The following is a 9322-nucleotide window of genomic DNA, read 5'->3' as shown; positions in this document are numbered from 1 at the left end:
ACTAAAAAATGTTAATAGTCATTTCTACTACTTCTTTTAAGAACTCTCTGTTCAGATCTATAGCCTATTTTAGCTGGGCTACTTCTTTTCTAGATTTTTTTTTCACAAATTTTAAAGGCTCTAATAAAATGTCACCCTCATTGAGTTTGCTATACTTTAAATATGATTGTTTTGTCTAAAGGGTAATGTGTGGAAAGCTTGGTCCTCAGTGTAACAATGCTGGGAGTTGAGGTTGAGTATAAATTCCTTAGACCAATTGGGTCACATTCTTGCCTATGACATCTCTCCTTCTCATAGTTGCTCCTAAAATCATCATTCACTATGAGGTAACTCATGTAAGGGGAATCCACATGCTACCATTATGTTTGAACTTTGAGCATTCAAAACTGTGAGTTACATAAAACTCTTTTCTTTAGAAAATTATTCAGCCTCAGTGTTTCATTATGCTAATAAAATATCTCTAAATTTTTTGGATATTTGTTTAAGATGTGTTACATTTGCTTATGCTGTGGAATATTTGTTTAATGATGCAAAGATGTGTTGCATTCTTTTATGTTGCATTTGTTTAACTCTATAAAGCTATGTTACTTTGCCTGTCTAAAACACCCCCTATGTTGTGGCAATTCTCTACACTTGCATTCCCATTTCTACAGCATTCTTTCTTTAGAGGAAGTGAGTGCAGACCGAGGCCAACCCTTCACATACTTTCAAGCTCCTTATTTCTCAAAATAGTTCCAAAAAAACGCATGAGTTTCAATTCTGGCTTAATGATCTTGGACAAGTGACTCAGCCTTATTGAACTTTAATTTCTTATATGATACGTATGTAAAATATCTGGATGTCAAAGTCTGTGACATAGAAATTTAACAAAGATTAGTTGGTTATAAAAGATCTTAGCCTAATTAGATAGGATGAACCAGACTGGACAGTAATATTTGAAGACATAAGCCCAAGCCATTAAATATTAGACTGAGGAGTGTGTGTTTGACCTAATTCACATTAATGAGCCATTCAATCCAAATTCTTTAGCATCTAGGGTGTTATTACTACTGTGTATGAAATGGATTATACTGGTAGCTATGAGCAGGATGTGGCTAAAGCCTTGTTACTTTTCCTGAAGACATGTGAACAAATGTCTGTTTACCCCAGATATCTTACCAAGGACAGATCAAAGAAATTATTCTATATAAGCTCAAGTTGGTGAACCAATGAATTTATGTGGTTCACTTTCAAGAGCACGGATAAGGTTTTGCTTACAGGGGTGTGAGTGACTGAAAGACAGCTACATCTCCAAAAAATCCCTATGCATTATGGGTAATGACCTCATAGAAACTGCCTCACGGATTTCTGGCTTCTCATAATTTTCTATGTCATATGTGCTCTGGAACCTTCCATGATCATGTACAGGAGAAAGGTAGGATGGAGTGGTGGCTGGGATGCCAAGTGAGGAACCCGTGACCCACCCCTTCCATTAAGGAGTGTTGATAGCTCTCTGGCAATAATCCTAGTGTTGATTCATTATTTTGCTTATTTTATTGACATGACTACAGAGCAAAGGCTATCTGTACTAAAGCCAGGCCCCTGCACAGAGGGCATTATTTTACCTCAACACCCTATTACTTACCTATGGCCCTTGCATCCCTCCCACCCTCCTCTTCTGTAGTGACATTACCTGAGTCTTTCAGGGGGTGATATGTACATGATCATTTTGTAAGAATTGGGCTTCCATGCTATGGCAACAGTCACTTGTTTGGGCTGTCTAACTAGTTATGAGTCCTTGCCAGTAACCACCACCTGTTGTAAGAAACTTCCCTCCGCACTCAAGGCTTGACAAAAGCAGCAATCTGTGGGTATAAACACAACTGTTTCAAGGAAATCTGACAGGCACACAGCATTCACTCAACCAAGCGATAGGATGACACACATCCTCATTCCTGGTGAGCTTTCAGGACCAGCTCATGCTTCTCAGCCCAGCGTGGGGCCAGTGGGAAGTGGAGTCACACTTTCCTTTGCTGTACCCATTACTGCAACTCTCTCCAGAATCCAAGAGGCTTGGCTGCTGTTAGCTGATCAGCCACACCTTGCTGCTGAGAGAAAGGCCCTGGACATAGAAACAATTTCCACTCCAGTATACTTTCTTACAGGAGAGAAGTGTCCACCACACACTGTCCAGGGTGAATAGTTGTTTATCCCCATGAGAAGGTTAATATTTTTCACCCACACCATTCTGTCCTTATATGTATTAATAGCTGCCCATTGTCACCCCATTGCTTTTGTGGGCTGCAATGAATTGAGGCACACAACTTCGGCATCCACAAAAACCTTTATGCACAATGTACACCACTAGGGGCTAATATATGTTCAACTCATTGTCCAGCTACAGCGTGACTCCCCTGTGGGCAACCTTGACTGCCTCATTGAGGAGTTGAGTGGGAAGGTTCCCTCTCTCACAGGGTCTCCTTCCTCCATAGTGGCAGGCGCAATAGGAATCACCCACACCTCTTCCATCCCTTCTGTGAACTTGCACTCAGATTCTACAGCCTTCCAGAAGCTTACTAGCAAAGTCTTTGACTTTTTGTCATTTTTTTCCCTGTAAGCAACTTCAGGCTCAACAGAAATCTAACCACTTTTGCCTTGGATTGATCTTGACAGTCTCTTAAGCGGCTTCCCCTTCTCCCTCCATCAATTGCTTTAGCACGTTACAAACCTGATTTCCAGGGCATTTGAAGTCACTCAGATCTTCTAAAGCATCCTGTAACCCCTAAGGATCATGCTCTGCCACAGGGTTCAGCAAAGCCACTGAAGTCCTTTAATAAGACTGTGGACTCTGCTGGACTACTTTCTTTTGTCCACCTCCCTTTTTATTGAAAGTATTTTTTTCTCATATAATATATCTTGATTACAGTTTCTCCTCTCTCTACTCCTCCCCACTTCCCCTCCTATCCAGATCCACTGCCTGTCTCTCATTAGAAAAGAAAATAGGCTTCTAAGGGATAATAATAAAATATAATAAGTTAAAACAAAACCTAACACATTGGAATAGGATAAAACAAACAGAAGGAAATATCCCCCCAAAAGTCACAAGTAACAGATATAGACACAGAGACCCACTCATTCATACACTCAGGAATCCCATAAAAACATTAAACAGGAAGCCATGACATAATGTGCAAAGGACCTGTCAGGAAGAGAGGGGGTGGAGAGAAAGCCCTGACATAACATTATGAGACAGGGAACCTCCAAAGATGCTGTTGAGTTCATTTTCTGTTGTCCATCTAGTGCTGGGCACGCAGCCTGCCCTTCAAAGTAGTTTGTTTACTCAGTGAGACTCCCTTAGATAAAACTAAAGTCTCATTTGTAAGTGGTTATCAACTGTAGACCACTTTTGGGTTAGGTGTGTGTGTGTGTGTGTGTGTGTGTGTGTGTGTGTGTGTGTGTGTGTGTGTGTGCACTTCTCCTTTCAGCTCCAGGACATTATTTGATTCATTATCTGATGTAGACCTGTGCAGGTCCTGTGCATACTGCCTCAGTCTCTATGAGTTCATATTTATGTTGAGCCTGTTGATTCAGATGACCTTGTTTCCTTGGTGTTCTCCATCTTCTCTAGCTCTTATACTCTTTTCTCCTTTTCCGTAAGGTTCACATCCCATTTAGTGTGAGTGTTCCGAGATCTCTACTCTCTGCATAATGTCTGGCTGTGGGTCTCTGCATTTGTTCCCATGTGTTGCAGGAGGAAGCTTCTCTGATGATGGCTGAGCAAGGCACTGATCTAGGAGTACAGCAGCATGTCATTAGGAGTAATTTTATTGCTTTGTTCTTTTAGTAGAAGAGTTGAACTTGGGTTTACACTAGGCCCCTGGGCTATCTAGTTTCAGGTTCTTGGTCACCCAAGCAGTGTCAGGTATTGGATCCATCTTGTGGAATGAGTCTTATGTCATTTTTATTTGGTCCAGTAGATTGGGCATCAAAAATTGTCTAGACATGCTGAGCAAGGTCTACCATCTTCTCAGAAATTCCAGTCTTTCCTCCAATTCCTTCTAGTCCTTGAAATTCATGGAGACCTCAGCTGGCAGTGGCCAATGTCTAATGGTTCATATGAGCCAGTACATCAGGGACTGTTTTTTCTTGAATTGACTCAGGTTCTATGGCTTTGGTCTCAAGGAGTGACAAGTAGTTATATTACTCAGTTCGTCTCAGATACTCAGACTGATCCCATCCATCCCCATTTTTCTATAGTCTCAGAAGCCAGGCTGAGAGAGAGGTTCTTCCATTTCTCATTTAAAAATCCTTCCCAGTTCAAAGAGTTCAGAAGCAGAATACTTTGTGGTTTCCTGCACTGAGGCGTCATTAGAGTCCTCATAAGCACTCTGAATCCTAGATTTTATCTTCTACTGTGTTAAAGGTTGGACCTCAGGCATTTTTCTATCATTTCTGTTTCATTATCTTCCTCCTCACCACTGTAGCTCTTCTCACATTTCAAGTGTTCATATAATGGGAGGGGCTCCTTAGCAGAAGTATAATTAGAACTTCTTCTTCCTGCCCCCAAGTTATAAGAAATTACAAGCCAGCTACTGCATCTCACCCTCTCTTATCAGAAGATAACATGGATGATTCCAACTGAATGTCATTTTCACATTGTAAAGCTTTATTTCCACTTTATACAAGCAAGTTCCATCTGTACAGTGGACTTGACTTCAGTTTCATATCTTATAACCATTGCAATGGCTTGTCAAAAATGTAATCCCATATATACCAATCTCAGGAATTACATTGTATTCTCTAGTTCTTCAACCATTCTCAACATGTTCTCATACTCAGGCAGAAGACATTGTTCATCAGGGAGAAGCAGCACTCTATACCACATGGAATAAAAAGGTCACCCTGGGCTACCTCAAGAATATGTCACCTTCAGATGGGTCAACCCACAGAAAATATGGTCTTGTCAGGATTTCCACCCTCAACACTCCTCCCTCAGTAATTCAGCCTTAGCTGTTTATCTTACAACTCATGGCAGGGGTCACACAATGTTTCTTGTAAACTTATCTTTTCTTCTGGTTGTTTTTATGCTTGTTATACATTTATGTTGCTTTTCCTAGGGAGACATTAACAGACATCTATTAACTCCACAAAAAGTACCAGTGACTGACCACAGAAACCATTCTATTCAATACCAATTTGATGAATCAATGACTGGTTTTTCTAGATTACTTACAAGACTGTGGATGACCCATAAACAACTGTGTCACTAGGAAGTCCTACTCCATTGCAGATGATGACTTCATAGAAGCTACTTTATGAAGACCCCCTTCTCCTGCCTTCTGTAAACCTATTTCCCATTTGCTCTAGCACCTCCAAAGATCATGGATGGTGGTCAGAATCTCAGGAGAAGCTCATGTGCTCTGCCCCTTCTACTAAAGAGTGTTAATAGCACCACTTCTGTCTACATAGCCCTGGCTATTTGTATTATTTTGCTTATTCCATTGCCATAGCTACAGGGGCAAAGTTATCTCTTCCTCATGATCACGATAGGATACAGTCATTCAGGCCCTTGCCCAGAGGAGACCGTTTTACTGCATCAGCTATCATATCAGATCCATGGTATGGTTTATAGTGGTGTCTGTTCCAGAACTACATCAAGATTGTGGGCATCTCTGTGCTTCCATAAATCCCTCATTGCTTTCAAAGAATCCCTAAAGAAGGAGGCTACCATGCATATGGAGGTCTCCTCTATCTTAGCCGGGAGTTCCCCTGGCTTTTCTATTATGATAATAACTCCTACTTTGCTCATATTGCTTTTCTATCAGCTCTCATGGGTCTGCACAGCTCAGCTTTCTTGCATTAATTCTTTCATTGCTGTGACCAAATACCTACCAAGAACCAATTTAAGGGAGAATATTATTTTAACTAATCATCAAGGTATACCATCCATCAAGGTGGGGGAAGCATGACATCAGGAATTGCTCACTGTTGTGGCCCTGGGAATGTGCTCACATGTCAGTAGATCAGGAAGTAGAGAAAAGGGTGTGTCTTCACTCCTCAGTTAATACTCTCTAAAGCTCCCAGGTGATTCTGGGAGTCAAATTGACAATGAAGACTAAGCATCCAAGTCTTCATAATAGAATGAGCAAGTCCTTATTATAAAGGAATCTTTGTGTCCTTGCACATTTATGTGAGGTGAGAAAGAGGTCAAGGACATGTAGTTGAGCAGTCAGAAGCATGGTGTACTCCCTGGGGGTGGGAGAGTCCTGGGAGTTTAGATTTGAGTGGAAAGGCCAGGAGTTAGATGGATCTGCTAAGTTTTCAATATCAGATGACCTCTGAATGGAAGGGCTGAGTGAGTTAACATTATACATCTCCTTGGTTCTGTATTGCTGAAGAACTATGAAGAATACAACTCTGGCTACTTCTGCTCTGGGAATTAGGCTCTTCTAAGCATGTTTTGCTATCATATGGTCAGATATTTATATATAAAATGAAGTCAGGGTTGATTTGTTGGAAGATTTTTAAAAGGTTCTGTATGTCTTTGACTTTGGGTAATATTGACTTTTTTGGAGTGGCTAACACAGTAATGGGGCTGTAGATGTTTTCCTCATGGAGGAGGCCTAGAGGCTTCTGCTTGGTACAAACCAGAAATGGTAAAGTCATGAGAAAATCAAGTGAATTCGAGAGTTAGATGAATGATTTTCAATGAGGCTCCATGTGGACTAAACAGGTACACTGCACAGTCATATTAGGGTCTTCATTTTAGATTTTATAATACTCAAATTCCTGGTTCTTAGATGATGCTTACCCCATTCTCCATCTAAAACAAACTCCACAATAATTCCCTGGGAATGTCTTTCTTTCAACCATGAAACAATAATGTAGGAAAATTAACTGGAGTAGACAAAAATAAGGAGGCTTGATTGTTAAGTGAGCCCTAGCTTTGACTTACTACTGCAAGATCTGAGATTCTTCTACAAAAGATGATGATGTGACTTAGTTTAGCTATTGAGGTTCTTTCAAAGTTTCATTCATTATTTCATTGATCCACTCACTCATCTATTCTACAAATGTGTGTTGAAAGTATGCAATATTATGCTCACTTTGGCAGCACATATATAAAATTGAAATGACACAGAGAAGATTAACATGGACCCTGTTCAAGGATAACATGCAAATTTGTGAAGCTTTCCATATTTTTTCTATTTCAATAAAAGAGAAAAACATTCATAAAATAAAAATTGAAAATATGGAACTAGACATAACAAGTTAACATATTAATGCTAAATACATAGTGAGAGTGGGGATATACATACATGTACATATACACATATATATGATATACACACACACACATATATATATATATGATCTCTGTGAAATTCATAGTCAATCAGGAGTAATGGACAGTTTGTTTTTAGTCCTAGAAAAGAATCTAGGGCTTTAGCTGTGCTAGGTAAGTGCTCTATCATTGAGCTACACCACCAGCCTTAAACGGACAATTTAACCAAGTATGCTACTTTATAATAAAGACTTCCAGAAGTAAAGCACCATGGATGATCATGCAAAATATGCCTTTTTAGGAGGTAAGTTGAGCCAAAAAGCCCACTTGCATACAGTACCCTTGGCCTGCTAAAGCCATAGAGGAACATTCTTACATTCCCTGAATAGGTATGGAAAAAAAAGACAATATGGTGGATTGGCAAGGTGCCTCAGCGCATTAGTAACCAGGCCTGGGACTCTGAGTTTGGAGTCCCTCAGACTCACCTGGGGGAAGGAGGGAACCAATTCCTGCAAGTTGTTCTCTGACTTCTACATGTACATCATAGCGTTTGTGCACATTCCTGCACACACAGGCCCATACCATACATATAAAAAAAAAAATTAAAAGAAACAATATGGTGGATTTAAGGGAAACCATATTGTCTGCATGGTGGGGCATGAGAACAGTGACAGAATTGGAGGTTGAAGAAGAAAAGAAGAGCTGGCTGTAACTGTCTGGTATGATGACGTATTGTGCAATCTGCAGGCCCCCGTTTCAGTTAGCCTAACCTTCTTCCTCGCCATCTGCGTTATATTTGTACTGAAGATACCGGAAATGTGAGCTCATCCTTTACCAGAACCCAGTGTCTTTCACACTTTCAGTCACCTCCCAAATGTCTCTGGCAATTGTGGTGTCTGGGCTTGGCCCAGCTCTCCTGGCAAAAGACAGAAACACACATCTTCCAGACTGGGCTCAGAACATGTCTTCTTTCCTTCTGGGAGAATTGCTGCTTGAGACATCTAATTTTACAGATCATGGTTTTGGAGAAAAAATATGTCACCCCAGAAGTGAGTGGGAAATTATTCACTTTTCGAGAGATAGAAATGTCAAGTTAGATTGGTCAGGCCTCAAGCTAGATTCCCAGGCAGCTCCGTGAGAGAGCCAGGAACCCTAGCACCCTCTGTTTCCATCCAATCCCAGGATGTACTACTGATGTAGGAGCTGGAAGATGCTTGTCACTGGGCTCTAGCTCACATTGGAGCAATTTCTCATGCTGCTGCTTGTCCTTCATGCCCCTAGAGAACTATTACACATCTCCTAGCTTAAGTATGGCTTCCAAGGACACCTTCATTGAACCCACAGGTGACTCAAAAGACCACATGTATTCTGTGCTCCCACAGCATATTTTAACACAATGTCATCAAAATATCAACACTGCCATTTTGTGGTTATGGTATATATTTAGTTTTATACCCACTTTAATATCTGTTAAAATATTCAATGTTTAGTAATTTATTTTTCTTAGATGAACAGATGGATAAGAATATTAGTGGAAGGATTCTTGAGCTTGAAGACCCTTGTTAGATTGTTGGCCACAAAACATGCTAGCCTTTAAGGTACTAGTATCTAGAATAATCAGATGTCAGGTCTAGAAGAAACTTAGGCTATTGATAACCCATGATTTCACAGACTGGCCTGCCAGGGACACTTCTTTTTGGATCTGTATGGGTGGAAGCAGGAGAGTGTGCAGCTCAAATATGCAGAGGTGATGCTTTGTTGTTGGAGAAACATGGAAAAATTTCAGAGCCTTCTAGAGGAATTATGTATAACCCGGAACCTGCAGAATTCTTGCAGCTTATATACTTCCAAAGAGGAGCTAAGAGATGGGAAATTCTAAGGTGATCTGTCCTCTCATTGGAAGTATTTTTTAATGTATGTATTTGCTGTGTTGTGTGTGTATAGTGTGTGAATTTGCTAGTGTAGCTGTGTGCACATATGCATGTAAATACATGTAGTGTGTGTGCGTGTGTGTGTGTGTGTGTGTGTGTGTGTGTGTGTGTGTGTGTGTGTTAAGGT

General features: G+C 40.5%; 1 non-coding gene across 1 annotated transcript; it reads left to right on the top strand.

The window, feature by feature from the left end:
* The first annotated feature begins 7078 nt into the window (after window positions 1-7078).
* LOC114700325 lies at window positions 7079-7183 on the top strand. The gene has a single exon (XR_003735657.1). It is a non-coding gene; the product is annotated as a U6 spliceosomal RNA (small nuclear RNA).
* Window positions 7184-9322: the final 2139 nt, after the last annotated feature.

Source organism: Peromyscus leucopus, chromosome 1 (assembly GCF_004664715.2).
Source record: "Peromyscus leucopus breed LL Stock chromosome 1, UCI_PerLeu_2.1, whole genome shotgun sequence".
In the NCBI taxonomy this organism is placed as follows: Eukaryota; Metazoa; Chordata; class Mammalia; order Rodentia; family Cricetidae; genus Peromyscus; species Peromyscus leucopus.
Note: the sequence above shows the minus strand (reverse complement) of the source record. Positions and strands in the feature narration are given on the sequence as shown.